Source organism: Ranitomeya imitator, chromosome 5 (genome assembly GCF_032444005.1).
Source record: "Ranitomeya imitator isolate aRanImi1 chromosome 5, aRanImi1.pri, whole genome shotgun sequence".
Taxonomy (NCBI): domain Eukaryota; kingdom Metazoa; phylum Chordata; class Amphibia; order Anura; family Dendrobatidae; genus Ranitomeya; species Ranitomeya imitator.
The window spans coordinates 688,736,635-688,753,353 of record NC_091286.1 but is presented as its reverse complement, the minus strand read 5'-3'; positions in this window follow the sequence as shown (position 1 = coordinate 688,753,353).

The following is a 16,719-nucleotide window of genomic DNA, read 5'->3' as shown; positions in this document are numbered from 1 at the left end:
CCGTTAATTACAAATTCTGGAGTTCGTGACTCCTCTCCAAGGACCCTTCTTCAAAAGGCCACTCTGTCTTGTCAGTCACTTTTATTCAGGATCACACTAACCCTGGACCTAGTCTCCCCTCACTAGGGATCACCCTAGTAAGGGGAGACTCCAGGTTTCCTGGCACCTGAATGATAACAAATGAATGATCATGTGATGACTGCTGGAACCAGTATGCAGACCTGAGTCCTGACAGTGAGCATATTACATGCTGTTAGGATTGGGCGTGCTACAGTGTTCAATGTTATATGTATTAAAGCTGTATAGCAGTTGCAAATCATGCAGCTGTGTCGACATAAACTAAATCTCTGAGCATACCGAAACCGAAATACTCGGAGACCACCCAAGCATGCTTGGGAAATCTCGAGTAATGAGTATACTCGCTCATCACTACTCCCCCTATACACAGTATAATGGGCCCACAGCTCCCCTATACACAGTATGCTGAGCCCACAGCTCCCCTATATAATATGATGTTCCCACATCTCCCCTATACACAGTATGCTGAGCCCACAGCTCCCCTATATACTATGATGTTCCCACATCTCTCCTATACACAGTATGATGAGCCCACAGCTCCCCTATACACTATGATGTTCCCACAGCTCCTCTATACACAGTATGATGAGCCCACAGCTCCCCTATGCACTATGATGTTCTCACAGCGCTCCTGTACACAGTATGATAAGCCCACAGCTCCTCTATACAGTATGATGTTCCCACAGCTACCCTATATACAGTATGATGAGCTCATAGCTCCCCTATACAGTATGATGTTCCCACAGCTCCCCTATACACAGTATGATGAGCTCACAGCTCCCCTATGCACTGTATGATGAGCCCACAGCTCCCCTATACATAGTATGATTAGCCCACAGCTCCCCTAAACACTGTATGATGGGCCCACAGCTCCCCTATACACTGTATGATGAGCCCACAGCTCCCCTATACATAGTATGATTAGCCCACAGCTCCCCTAAACACTGTATGATGGGCCCACAGCTCCCCTATACACAGTATGATGGGTCCACATCTCCCCTATACACAGTATGATGTGCCCACAGCTTCCCTATACACAGTATGTTGGCCCCACAGCTCCCCTATACACAGTATGATGTGCCCACAGCTTCCCTATACACAGTATGTTGGCCCCACAGCTTCCCTATACACAGTATGTTGGCCCCACAGCTCCCCTATACACAGTATGATGTGCCCACAGCTTCCCTATACACAGTATGATGGGCCCACAACTCCTCTATACATAGTATGATGGGTCCACAGTTCCCCTATACACAATATGATGCCCCTTGTATGAGGGCCTCCATAGTAGTGCCCACACTGTGAGATGGACCCTTCAAGTCCTCCAGCAGAATAAATACCTAACCCTGGATCCTGGTGTGTCTGCTGGCAGACAGTGGTAATGGTTCTGTAGGTTGCGGGTCTACAGCGACCTGCAGGCTACAGAACTGAGAGCGGTGGTGAAGGGAGGTCATGTCTCCCTGCTCTACCGCAAAATGTAACTGATTCACCATATTTCACAGTTAAAAGTGGAGGACGCTCAGAGTCAGGGGCTCGGGGCAACTACACCCTCTACCCTCCCGGGAGCTTCACTATTGATGTCAATATAGATGTCACTATTATAGGAAACTGTGAATTTCACTGTCATGGCGGATCTGTGGAAGTCACTATTAGGCTGGGATTACACCACAACTTCACTGTTTGACGTTGCTTCCTCAAAGTGCAGTGCAAGTGAATAGGGGCACTGAGACCCCGAATGTACAGCGACCACAACAAGCAAGTCATAAAGAAATCACAGATACAGTTGAAACCAGAGGTTTCCATCCACTATACAAAAAGACACATCTGCATGTTTTTCTCAATATCTGACATTAAATCAGAATAAACCTTTCACGGTATAGGACAATTAGGATTAATTACCATAATTATTAATATTTGCCAAATGTCAGAATAATGAGAGAGAGAGAATGATTTAGGGCATTTTTATTACTTACTACAGAGTCAAAAGTTTTCATCTATTTCATTAGTATTTGGTACCATTGTCCTTGAACTGAATGCCTTGGGTTAGACGTTTGGGATTTCCTTCCACAAGATTCTCACAATAGTTGGTCGGAATTTGGGCCCATTTCTCCTGACAAAACTGGTGTAACTGATCCAGGTCTGTAGGTCACCTTGATCGCACCAGCCTTTTCAGCTTTGCCCATAAATTTTCAATAGGATTGAGATCAGGGCTTTGTGATGGCTCCAAAACATTGACTTTGTTATCCTTAAACCACTTTGTCACCATTTTGCAGTTTGCTTCGGGTCATTGTCCATTTGGAAGACCCATTTCCGCCCAAGCTTTAACTTCCTGGCTGATGTCTTGAGATGTTGCTTCAGTATTGCCACATAATCTTCCTTTCTCATGATGCCATCTATTTTGTGAAGTGCACCAGTTCGTCCTGCAGCAAAACAACCCCACAACATGATGCTGCCACCACCGTGTTTCACAGTGTGGATGGTGTTCTTAGGCTTCCAGCTTCTCCCTTTTTCCTCCAAACGTAACGATGGTCATGATGCCCAAAAAGTTCAATGCTAGTTTCATCAGACCACAGGACATGTCTCCAAAAATTAAGGTCTGTGTTCCTGTGTTTATTTGCAAACATTAATCTGGCTTTTCATGTTTCTTTTGGAGTAATGGCGTCTTCCTGGCAGAGTGGCTTTTCAGCCCATGTTGATACAGTTCTCGTTTCACTGTGGATATTGATACAATCTTACCAGTTTCCACCATCATCTTCACATGGTCTTTTGCTTTTGTCCTTGGGTTGATATGCACATATCGGAGCAAAGCACGTTCATCTCTGGGACACAGAACCCTTCTCCTTCCTGATCGGTGTGATGGCTGGACATTCCCATCTTGTTTGTACAGATGAACAAGGCACATTCAGGTATCTTGACATTGTACCCAAGGATGAGCCAGACTTGTCCAAATCCACAATTCTCTTCTTGATATCTTGGCTGATTTCTTGAGACTTTCCCATGATACTACACAAAGAAGCAGTGTGTTTCAGGTGTGCATTCAAATACATCCACAGGTGTGTCTCTAATTAACACAGATGTTGCCATAAAACGAACAAATCACTGAAAACTGTACGCGAGAAACAAGCCATCATCATTGCTAAAAATCACTGCGCTCCAGAGAACACAAATAGCAGAACTTACAAGCTGGAAAGTTTCACAACTTTCTAGAATTACTTTTTATTTCAGTTATTTATCATTTCCAAAGTCTCGGCTTGCAGGCAGTGTATACAGACACTCTAGCATTTTAAGACTTCTATCCTCCCAACAAGCGAAGACTTGAATTTTTGATTTAAACCAAATTGTGCAGCTTTCAAAACCTTAATTTCAATTATCTCATATATTATTATTTTTCCTTTTTTTTACATGCATGTATTTTGACGTAAAAATAATTTTTGCATTTCAAATATTTACACTGTTTGGCTTTAGCTTCCCTGCATATTGATTGTGTCAGAATGAGTCAACTAGGAATCTATCAGTGAGCTCCTTCTGATAGAGAATTTGATACTGTTTTTCTTGTCTCCTTTCAGCTTGAGATTTGCCCAGAAAAAGACGTATAAAAAGCGTTACAAGCTCACTGATGGATTCCCAGTTAACTCCCTTAGCCAGCAATGTGCAGGGAAACAAATCACCTAAGAAAACCAAATAGTGCAAAATATTTAATGAATGTTGACATCCTGTAAGTGAAGCGTGACATACTCCATGTCTACCAGGCACAGCGCCATTCTTTTTTTGAAGCTTCCTCTAAGGCCGGCGTCACATGTAGCGTAGGGAAATACGGTCCCTTTATTACAGGCATAATATGCAGAAATGATCCCAAAACAGTGATCAGTATGTCATCCATAGGCTCCTTCTCACTTGCTCTGACGCCGGCACTCCGGAGCGGAGCGTGCAGCTCCATGTATTGCTGTGCGGCCACACGCTCCGCTCTGGAGTGGCGGCGTCAGAGCTGGGTTTTAACCTGCGAGACTCGGACGTATTTCTCGCAAGTGAGGAGCCCGTAGGCAGGGTGTGGCAGCGTATTTTGCACATGTAAACCTCCGTATGTAATCTGTATGGCATCCGTACTGCGAGATTTTCTCGCCGGCCTGCAAAATGGACATAGAATTGATCCATGGGCTCAAATATTTGTGAAAACATTTATACAGTCTATATATATATATTTATATTTCATACAGAGCTAGATAGCATAAAAGACGGTAATTCATTTGCTGGCTTTTGCTATCTACTTATCAAACCCGACAGGATATGAGACATGGTTATATACAGTATACCATTTCATATCCCTTATTTTTTTACATAATCCACACTACTAATGACAGTAGTGTGTATGTGCAAAATTTGGCCGTTCTAGCTGTTAAAATAAAGAGTTAAATCACGGAAAAAACTGGCGTGGGCTCCCACTCAATTTTCTCCGCCAGAGCAGTAAAGCCAGTGACTGAGGGCAGATATTAATAGCCTGGAGAGGGTCCACGGTTATTTCCCCCCCCCCTGGATAAAAACATCTGCCCCCAGCCACCCCAGAAAAGGCACATCTGGAAGAGGCGCATATTCTGGCACTTGGCCACTCTCTTCCCATTCCCGTTTAGCGGTGGGATATGAGGTAATGAAGGGTTAATGTCACCTTGCTATTGTAAGGTGACATTAACCCTGGTTAATAATGGAGAGGTGTCAATAAGACACCTATCCATTATTAATCCAATAGTAATAAAGGGTTAATAATACACACACACATTAAGAATAAAAGTATTTTAATGATATAAATACACACATGGGGTTGTAAAATCTTTATTGTACGATCAATCCACCTGAAGACCCTCGTTCTGTAAAAGAAAAAAAAGAAAAAAGCAACAATATCCCATACCTCTCCGCTGGTGCAGTCATGTCCCACGCTGTAAATCCATCTGAAGGGGTTAAATAATTTTGCAACCAGGAACACTGCTGATGCAGCCGCCCCTGGCTGTAAAAACTGGGGAATGAATGGAATGCAGGGGAACGTAGCATCGTAGACTTGCAGTGCTGCGCCCCCTGCTTTTATAAACTCATATGAAATCTAGCGTGAGGATTTTTCTGAATATTGTCTCACGCTAGAGTTCATAAGAGTTTATACCAGCAGGGGGCGCAGCACTGCAAGTCAACAACGCTCCCCTGCATTCCATTCATTCCCCAGATTTTACAAGCAGGAGAAACAGCTGCATTAGCAGAGCTCCTGGCTGTAAAATTATTTAACCCCTTCAGATGGATTTACAGCGTGGGACATGAGTGAGCGCCGGAAAGCTATGGGATATTGTTGCTTTTTTCTTTTTTTTCTTTTACAGAACGAGGGTTTCAGGTGGATTAAGCGTATAATAAAGATTTTGCAACCCCATGTATTTATTTCATTAAAACACCTTATTCACAATGTGTGTGTGTGTTATTAACCCTTTATTAATATTGGATTAATAATGGATAGGTGTCTTATTGAAGACGTTTGCTGCAAATCCAGCGGAGGTTTATCCTTGGTCTCAATGATATAGATATATATATCTCTCTATACTATGTGTAGACATTTATTTTCTCTATTCTACTGTAAGCTGTCAGTGTGATTTTACTGTACACCGCACTGAATTGCCGGCTTTTCTATAGAACACGGCTGCGTATTTCTCGCAAGTCACACTGATGGTCCATGTGTAATCCGTATTTTTCTCACCCCCATAGACTTTCATTGGCAGATTTTTTGCGCAATACGCTGACAAACGCAGCATGCTGCGATTTTCTACGCCCTTAAAATACGGCCGAGAAATATACGGCAGATAGGAGCTGCTCCATAGAGAATCATTGGTCCGTGCGCAATGCGTAGGTTTTGCGCCTCTCATACGTCCGTAAAACTCTCTAGTGTGACCCCGGCCTTGTACTGCGGCTCATTCGCTTTCACTTGTAGTAAATGGAGTTGCAGTAATCGATGGAGTGATCAGCTCATCCTCAGGGATGCTGGGGGTCAGATCCCACTGATCGCTAATACAGGACAGGTTGTCCATTGTCATCAGTGTCCCAGTCCTGAAAATCCTCAGTGTCCTTGTGAGACAACATGACACAGACTGCGCCACTGAATTTGTGGTTTTCCCTTTGTGCACAGAAATTAGTGGTATCACATTTACAAAATGATGTAAAACCTCCTTCTGAGATGACGACGAGAAATCACAGACTTCTTGTCGCTGAATGGCAAAATATGCTGATGCCGAATACTATGGAGGACGGCACCTGACAGCAGAGGCAGAGGAGGTGTCGGTGTTCCTCCTTGTGACAGGAGCGGTGCAGAAGTTCCTGGGTGATCACAAGAGACGCCGTGCTGCATTACATGAAAAAAAGAGAAAGAAAACAGTGCAAAAGTCCAGCAACCACATCAGCCGAGGCCAAAGCCGATACACCAACTGTGCAGGCAGGTCTTGGTGTCCTATAGGATCCACTAGCTGTGCAGGCAGGTCTTGGTGTCCAAGAGGATCCACCAGCAGTGCAGGTCTCGGTGACCTAGAGTAGAGGATTCATCAACTGTGCAAGCAGGTCTCAGTGTCCAAGAGGATCTACCAGCAGTGCAGGTATCGGTGACCTAGAGGATCCACCAGCAGTTCAGGTCTTGGTGTCCTAGAGGATCCACCAGCAGTGCGGGTCTCGGTGACCTAGATGATCCACCAACTGTGTAGGCAGGTCTCGGTGTCCAAGAGGATCTACCAGCAGTGCAGGTGTCGGTGACCTAGAGGATCCACCAGCAGTGCAAGTCTCGGTGACCTAGAGGATCCACCAGCTGTGCAGGCAGGTCTTGGTGTCCTAGAGGATCCACCAGCAGTGCAGGTCTCGGTGACCTAGAGGATCCACCAACTGTGCAGGCAGGTCTCGGTGTCCAAGAGGATCTACCAGCAGTGCAGGTCTCGGTAACCTAGAGGATCAACCAGCAGTGCAAGTCTCGGTGTCTGAGAGGATCCACTAGCTGTGCAGGCATGTCTTGGTGTCCTAGAGGATCCACCAGCAAATCAGGTCATTGTGACCTAGAGGATCCACCAGCTGTGCAGGCAGGTCTTGGTGTCCTAGAGGATCCACCAGCAGTTCAGATCTCGGTGACCTATTGGATCCACCAGCTGTGCAGGTCCTAGAGCAGAGGTGTCAATCTGCATTCCTCGAGGGCCGCAAATAGGTCATGTTTTCAGGATTACCTTAGCATTGCACAAGGTGCTGGAATCATTATCTGTGCAGGTGATTAAATTATCACCTGTGCAATACAAGGAAATCCTGAAAACATGACCTGTTTGCGGCCCTCGAGGAATGCAGTTTGACACCTCTGTCCTAGAGGATCCATCATCAGTGCAGGTGTCAGTGTCCTAGAGCATGCACCAGCTGTGCAGGTCTCGGTGTCCTAGAGAATCCACAAACAGTGCTGGTCTTGGTGACCTATAGGATCCACCAGCAGTGCAGCTCTTGGTGACCTATAGGCTCCACCAGCAGAGCAGGTCTCCAGTCCAAAAGGATTTTTTAAGTCCTGATTTGCAGGTCTCGGTGTCTTAGAGGATATACCAGAAGTACAGGTTTCGGTGTCTTAGAGGATCTACCAGAAGTGCAGGTCTCAGTGTCCTAATGCAGTGATCCCAACTCCAGTCCTCAAGGCCCACTAACAGATCATCTTTTCAGGATTTTTGTAGTATTGCCCAGGTTATAATTGCATCACCTGTGCAATACAGAGGAAATCCTGAAGATACGCTCTGTTGGTGGGCCTTGAGGACTGGAGAGTTGGGGAACACTGTCCTAGACGATCCACCAGCAGTGCAGGTCTCGGTGTCCTAGCGGATTTACCAGCAGTGCAGGTCTCGGTGACCTAGAGGATCCACCAGCTGTGCAGGCAGGTCTTGGTGTCCTAGAGGATCCACCAGCAGTTCAGATCTCGGTGACCTAGATGATCCACTAGCTGTGCAGGCAGGTCTTGGTGTCCTAGAGGATCCATCATCAGTGCAGGTCTCAGTGTCCTAGAGAATCCACAAACAGTGCTGGTCTTGGTGACCTATAGGCTCCACCAGCAGTGCAGGTCTCCGAGTCCTAAAGGATTTTTTAGGTCCAGATTTGCAGGTCTCGGTGTCTTAGAGGATCCACCAGAAGTGCAGGTTTCGGTGTCTTAGAGGATCTAGAGGATTATAATTGCATCACCTGTGCAATACAGAGGAAATCCTGAAGACATGCTCTGCTGGTGGGCCTTGAGGACTGGAGATTTGGGGAACACTGTCCTAGACGATCCACCAGCAGTGCAGGTCTCGGTGTCCTAGTGGATTTACCAGCAGTGCAGGTCTCGGTGACCTAGAGGATCCAACAGATGTGCAGGCAGGTCTTGGTGTCCTAGAGGATCCACCAGCAGTGCAGATTTTGGTGTCCTAGATGATCTACCAGCTGTGCAGATCTCGATGACTAGAGGATCAACCAGCTGTGCAGGTGTCTGTGTCCTATAGGATCCACCAGTAGTGCATGTCTTGGTGTCCTAGAGGATCCACCATTAGCGCAGGTGTTGGTGTCCTAGAGGATCCACCAGCAGTGCAGGTTCCGTTGTCTTAAGAGCATACACCAGCTGTGCAGGTCTCGGTGTCTTAGAGGATTCACCAGCAGTGCTGGTATCGGTGACCTATACAATCCACCAGCAGTGCAGGTCTTGGTGACCAATAGAATCCACCAGCAGTGCAGGTCTCGGTGTCCGAAAGGATCCACTAGCAGTGCAGGTCTCCATGTCCAAGAGGGTCGACCAACAGTGCAGGTCTCGGTGTCCTAGAGGATTCACCAGAAGTGCAGGTCTCCGTGTCTTAGAGGATCTACCAGAAGTGCAGGTCTCAGTGTCCTAAAGCAGTGATCCCAACTCCAGTCCTCAAGGTCCACCAACAGGTCATGTTTTCAGGATTTTCTTAGTATTGCCCAGGTTATAATTGCCTGTGCAATAGAAAGGAAATCCTGAAAACATGCTCTGTTGGTGGGCCTTGAGGACTGGAGAGTTGGGGAACACTGTCCTAGAGTATCCACCAGCAGTGCAGGGCTCTGTGTCCTATAGGATCCACCAGCAGTGCAGGTTTCTGTGTCCTGGAGGATCCACCAGCAGTGCAGGTCTCGGTGTCCTAGATGATCCACCAGCAGTGCAGGTCCCGGTGTCCTAGAGGATCTACCAGCAGTGCAGGTTTCGGTGTCCTAGAGGATCCACCAGCAGTGCAGGTCTCGGTGTCCTAGAGGATCCACCAGCAGTGCAGGTCTCGGTGTCCTAGAGGATCCACCAGCAGTGCAGGTCTCGGTGTCCTAGAGGATCCACCAGCAGTGCAGGTCTCGGTGTCCTAGAGGATCCACCAGCAGTGCAGGTCTCGGTGTCCTAGAGAATCTACCAGCAGTGCAGGTCTCGGTGACCTAGAGGATCCACCAGCTGTGCAAGCAGGTCTCGATGTCCTAGAGGATCCACCAGAAGTGCAGGTCTTGGTGTCTTGGAGGATCCACCAGAAGTGCAGGTCTCGGTGTCATAGAGGATCTACCAACAGTGCAGGTCTCGGTGATCTACAGTATCCACCAGCAGTGCAGGTCTCTGTATTCTAAAGCAGTGATCCCAACTCCAGTCCTCAAGGCCCACCAACAGTTCATGTTTTAAGGATTTCCTTAGTATTGCCCAGGTGATAATTGCACTCTAGGACACAGTCGTAGAGGATCCACCAGCAGTGCAGGTCTCGGTGTCCTAGACGATCCACCAGCTGTGCAGGCAGCTTTCAATGTCCTGGAGGATCCACCATCAGTGCCGGTCTCGGTGTCCTAGACTAATGGTAGAAGCCAGTGGTAGAGATTCAAATTCGCTGATTTTTCCCCAAATGTTTGATATGCAATACTGAAAAGTCATTAATTTTTCCCCTCATTTTTTGACAAGCAGCCAAGCTAAAGCAGACAGCTGGGGCTGGTATTTTAGGCTAGTAAAAAAAGAGCAGCCTGCGGCCACCCAGAAAGGGCACATCTAATTCTAGCACTTAGCCTCGCTCTTCCTACTTGCCCTGTAGCAAGTAAGGTTCATATTCGTGGGGTTGATGTCACCTTTGTATTGTCACGTGACATTAAAGGGAATCTGTCACCACAAAAATCGTATATGAGCTAAGGCCACCGACATCAGGGGCTTATCTATAGCATTCTGTATTGTTGTAGATAAGCCCCTGATGTAGCCTGAAATGTAATGATTAGGCAATTCAGTACCACAATGGACATAGCGATCAGAGCACATACAGTGATCTGACAATAACCCAAAAACATAGAACGAGCTCTGAGACGTGGGAACTCTGTTGACCGCAATCCCTGATCCTCTCCAACAACACTAGAGGCAGCCGTGGATTGCGCCTAACGCTCCATATGCAACTTGGCACAGCCTGAGAAACTAGCTAGCCTGAAGATAGAAAATAAGCCTACCTTGCCTCAGTGAAATACCCCAAAGGAAAAGGCAGACCCCCCACATATAATGACTGTGAGTAAAGATGAAAAGACAAACGTAGAGATGAAATAGATTTAGCAAAGTGAGGCCCGACTTTCTGAACAGAGCGAGGATAGGAAAGGTAACTTTGCGGTCAACACAAAACCCTAAATAACCACACAAAGGGGGCAAAAAGACCCTCCGTACTGAACTAATGGCACGGAGGTACACCCTCTGCGTCCCAGAGCTTCCAGCAAAACAAATAGATAAGCTGGACAGAAAAAACAGCAAACAAAATAGCAAAGGAAAACTTAGCTATGCAGAGCAGCAGGCCACAGGAACGATCCAGGAGAAAACAAGTCCAATACTGGAACATTGACAGGAGGCCAGGCTCAAAGCACTAGGTGGAGTTAAGTAGAGCAGCACCTAACGACCTCACCACATCACCTGAGGGAGGAAACTCAGAAGCCGCAGCACCACTTTCCTCCAACGGAAGCTCACAGAGAGAATAAGCCAAAGCACCACTCGTGGCCACAGGAGGGAGCTCTGCCACAGAATTCACAACACTGAAAGGTAAGAAAAACAGGTTATATTATACTCACCCAAGGGCGGTCCCAGTTCGATGACATAATCTTCTTGTCTTCCTGCCGCGGCCCGGGCGCGGGCGTACTTTGTCTGCCCTGTTGAGGGCAGAGCAAAGTACTGCAGTGCGCAGATGCCAGGCCTCTCTGACCTTTCCCGGCGCCTGCGCACTGCAGTACTTTGCTCTGCCCTCAATGATTTTTGGGGTGACAGATTCCCTTTGAGCCCATGGCTTACTAGTGAAGAGACGTTGCCCATTCCAGTGAAGCCATAGTCTCATGTAATAAAATAAAAACAATCATATTCCTCACCCCTCCGTCGTTCTGTCCCACGCCGTAATCCATGTCTGGGGGATAAAGTTTTCCTCCTGGACGGTGCCAAGATGCGACCGTCCAGGCTGAGAATCACCGATAAATGAGCTGCTGAGAGCGCAGTATCAGTGACTAGTGGTGACGTCTTTGTTGAACTTAGCGCTGCACTCTGAATCTTTTTCTCACTGTGCTAGCGGGGATCTCACCGAAGTCAACGCAGTTCAGGGGCCCAGCTGAGAACACAGCCTCTGTGACCAGTGGATGTTATGAAAAGCAATTCAGTACCACAATGGACATAGCGGTCAGAGCACATACAGTGATCTGACAATAACCCAAAATCATAGAACGAGCTCTGAGACGTGGGAACTCTGCAGACCGCAATCCCTAATCCTCTCCAAACAACACTAGAGGCAGCCGTGGATTGCGCCTAACTCTGCCTATGCAACTCGGCACAGCCTGAGAAACTAACTAGCCTGAAGATAGAAAATAAGCCTACCTTGCCTCAGAGAAATACCCCAAAGGAAAAGGCAGCCCCCCACATATAATGACTGTGAGTTAAGATGAAAAGACAAACGTAGAGATGAAATAGATTCAGCAAAGTGAGGCCCGACTTTCTTAACAGAGCGAGGATAGAAAAGGTAACTTTGCGGTCTACACAAAACCCTAAAGAAAACCACGCAAAGGGGGCAAAAAGACCCTCCGTACCGAACTAACGGCACGGAGGTACACCCTTTGCGTCCCAGAGCTTCCAGCAACAAATTAGACAAGCTGGACAGAAAAAATAGCAAACAAATAGCAAAGAAGAACTTAGCTATGCAGAGCAGCAGGCCACAGGAATGATCCAGGGAAAAGCAAGTCCAACACTGGAACATTGACAGGAAGCCAGGATCAAAGCATTAGGTGGAGTTAAGTAGAGAAGCACCTAACGACCTCACCAGATCACCTGAGGGAGGAAACCCAGAAGCCGCAGTACCACTTCCCTCCACCAACAGAAGCTCACAGAGAGAATCAGCCGAAGTACCATTTGTGACCACAGGAGGGAGCTCTGCCACAGAATTCACAACAGTACCCCCCCTTGAGGAGGGGTCACCGAACCCTCACCAGAGCCCCCAGGCCGACCAGGATGAGCCACATGAAAGGCACGAACAAGATCGGGAGCATGGACATCAGAGGCAAAAACCCAGGAATTATCTTCCTGAGCATAACCCTTCCATTTAACCAGATACTGGAGTTTCCGTCTAGAAACACGAGAATCCAAAATCTTCTCAACAATATACTCCAATTCCCCCTCCACCAAAACCGGGGCAGGAGGATCAACAGATGGAACCATAGGTGCCACGTATCTCCGCAACAATGACCTATGGAATACGTTATGTATGGAAAAAGAATCTGGAAGGGTCAAACGAAAAGACACAGGATTAAGAACCTCAGAAATCCTATACGGACCAATGAAACGAGGTTTAAACTTAGGAGAGGAAACCGTCATAGGAATATGACGAGAAGATAACCAAACCAGATCCCCAACACGAAGTCGGGGACCCACACGGCGTCTGCGATTAGCGAAACGTTGAGCCTTCTCCTGGGACAAGGTCAAATTGTCCACTACATGAGTCCAAATCTGCTGCAACCTGTCCACCACAGTATCCACACCAGGACAGTCCGAAGACTCAACCTGTCCTGAAGAGAAACGAGGATGGAACCCAGAATTGCAGAAAAATGGCGAAACCAAGGTAGCCAAGCTGGCCCGATTATTAAGGGCGAACTCAGCCAAAGGCAAAAAGGACACCCAGTCATCCTGATCAGCAGAAACAAAGCATCTCAGATATGTTTCCAAGGTCTGATTGGTTCGTTCGGTCTGGCCATTAGTCTGAGGATGGAAAGCCGAGGAAAAAGACAAGTCAATGCCCATCCTACCACAAAAGGCTCGCCAAAACCTCGAAACAAACTGGGAACCTCTGTCAGAAACGATATTCTCTGGAATGCCATGTAAACGAACCACATGCTGGAAGAACAATGGCACCAAATCAGAGGAGGAAGGCAATTTAGACAAGGGTACCAGATGGACCATCTTAGAAAAGCGATCACAGACCACCCAAATGACTGACATCTTTTGAGAAACGGGAAGATCAGAAATAAAATCCATAGAGATATGTGTCCAAGGCCTCTTCGGGACCGGCAAGGGCAAAAGCAACCCACTGGCACGAGAACAGCAGGGCTTAGCCCGAGCACAAATCCCACAGGACTGCACAAAAGAACGCACATCCCGCGACAGAGACGGCCACCAAAAGGATCTAGCCACTAACTCTCTGGTACCAAAGATTCCAGGATGACCAGCCAACACCGAACAATGAACCTCAGAGATAACTTTATTGGTCCACCTATCAGGGACAAACAGTCTCTCCGCTGGACAACGATCAGGTTTATTAGCCTGAAATTTTTGCAGCACCCGCCGCAAATCAGGGGAGATGGCAGACACAATTACTCCTTCCTTGAGGATACCCGCCGGCTCAGACAAACCCGGAGAGTCGGGCACAAAACTCCTAGACAGAGCATCCGCCTTCACATTTTTAGAGCCCGGAAGGTACGAAATCACAAAGTCAAAACGGGCAAAAAACAGCGACCAACGAGCCTGTCTAGGATTCAACCGCTTAGCAGACAAGTTCTTATGATCAGTCAATACCACCACGCGATGCTTAGCTCCTTCAAGCCAATGACGCCACTCCTCGAATGCCCACTTCATGGCCAGCAACTCTCGGTTGCCCACATCATAATTTCGCTCAGCAGGCGAAAACTTCCTGGAAAAAAAAGCGCATGGTTTCATCACTGAGCAATCAGAACCTCTCTGCGACAAAACAGCCCCTGCTCCAATCTCAGAAGCATCAACCTCGACCTGGAACGGAAGAGAAACATCTGGTTGACACAACACGGGGCAGAAGAAAAACGACGCTTCAACTCTTGAAAAGCTTCCACAGCAGCAGAAGACCAATTGACCAAATCAGCACCCTTCTTGGTCAAATCGGTCAATGGTTTGGCAATACTAGAAAAATTGCAGATGAAGCGACGATAAAAATTAGCAAAGCCCAGGAACTTTTGCAGACTTTTCAGAGATGTCGGCTGAGTCCAATCATGGATGGCTTGGACCTTAACAGGATCCATCTCGATAGTAGAAGGGGAAAAGATGAACCCCAAAAATGAAACCTTCTGCACACCAAAGAGACACTTTGATCCCTTCACAAACAAAGAATTAGCACGCAGGACCTGAAAAACTGTTCTGACCTGCTTCACATGAGACTCCCAATCATCCGAGAAGATCAAAATGTCATCCAAGTACACAATCAGGAATTTATCCAGGTACTCTCGGAAGATGTCATGCATAAAGGACTGAAACACTGATGGAGCATTGGCAAGTCCGAATGGCATCACTAGATACTCAAAATGACCCTCGGGCGTATTAAATGCAGTTTTCCATTCATCTCCTCGCCTGATTCGCACCAGATTATACGCACCACGAAGATCTATCTTGGTGAACCAACTAGCCCCCTTAATCCGAGCAAACAAATCAGATAACAATGGCAAAGGGTACTGAAATTCAACCGTGATCTTATTTAGAAGGCGGTAATCTATACAAGGTCTCAGCGAACCATCCTTCTTGGCTACAAAAAAGAACCCTGCTCCTAATGGTGATGATGACGGGCGAATATGCCCCTTCTCCAGGGATTCCTTCACATAACTGCGCATAGCGGCGTGCTCAGGCATGGATAAATTAAACAGTCGACCTTTTGGGAATTTACTACCAGGAATCAAATTGATAGCACAATCCCTATGCGGAGGTAGGGCATCGGACTTGGGCTCATCAAATACATCCCGGTAATCAGACAAGAACTCTGGAACCTCAAAAGGGGTGGATGACGAAATTGACAGAAATGGAACATCACCATGTACCCCCTGACAACCCCAGCTGGACACCGACATGGATTTCCAATCTAATACTGGATTATGGGCTTGTTGCCATGGCAACCCCAACACGACCACATCATGCAGATTATGCAACACCAGAAAGCGAATAACCTCCTGATGTGCAGGAGCCATGCACATGGTCAGCTGGGTCCAGTTTTGAGGCTTATTCTTGGCCAAAGGCGTGGCATCAATTCCTCTCAATGGAATAGGACACTGCAAGGGCTCTAAGAGAAACCCACAACGCTTAGCATACTCCAAGTCCATCAAATTCAGGGCAGCGCCTGAATCCACAAATGCCATGACAGAATACGAAGACAAAGAGCAGACCAAGGTAACGGACAGAAGAAATTTTGACTGTACCGTACCAATGGTGGCAGACCTAGCGAACCGCTTAGTGCGCTTAGGACAATCAGAGATAGCATGAGTGGAATCACCACAGTAGAAACACAGCCCATTCAGACGTCTGTGTTCTTGCCGTTTAACTCTGGTCAAAGTCCTATCGCACTGCATAGGCTCAGGTTTAAGCTCAGGTAATACCGCCAAATGGTGCACAGATTTACGCTCACGCAAGCGTCGACCGATCTGAATGGCCAAAGACATAGACTCATTCAAACCAGCAGGCATAGGAAATCCCACCATGACATCCTTAAGGGCTTCAGAGAGACCCTTTCTGAACATAGCTGCCAGCGCAGATTCATTCCATTGAGTGAGCACGGACCACTTTCTAAATTTCTGACAATATACCTCTATCTCATCCTGACCCTGACAAAGAGCCAGCAAATTTTTCTCTGCCTGATCCACTGAATTAGGTTCATCGTACAGCAATCCGAGCGCCAGGAAAAACACATCGATATTACTCAATGCAGGATCTCCTGGCGCAAGAGAAAATGCCCAGTCCTGAGGGTCGCCGCGCAAAAAAGAAATAACAATCAAAACCTGTTGAACTGGATCACCAGAGGAGCGAGGTTTCAAGGCCAGAAATAATTTACAATTATTTTTGAAACTCAGAAACTTAGTTCTATCTCAAAAAAACAAATCAGGAATAGGAATTCTTGGTTCCAACATAGCTTTCTGATCAATAGTGTCTTGAATCTTTTGTACTCTTGCCGAGAGCTGATCCACAAATGAAGACACACTTCTAATGTCCATCGCTACAACTGTGTACTGAACCACCCAAATGTCTAGGGGAAAAAAAAGGCAAAACACAGTGCAAAGAAAAAAAAAATGGTCTCAGAACTTCTTTTTTCCCTCTATTGAGAATCATTATTTAGTACTTTTGGCTTCCTGTACTGTTATGAAAAGCAATTCAGTACCACAATGGACATA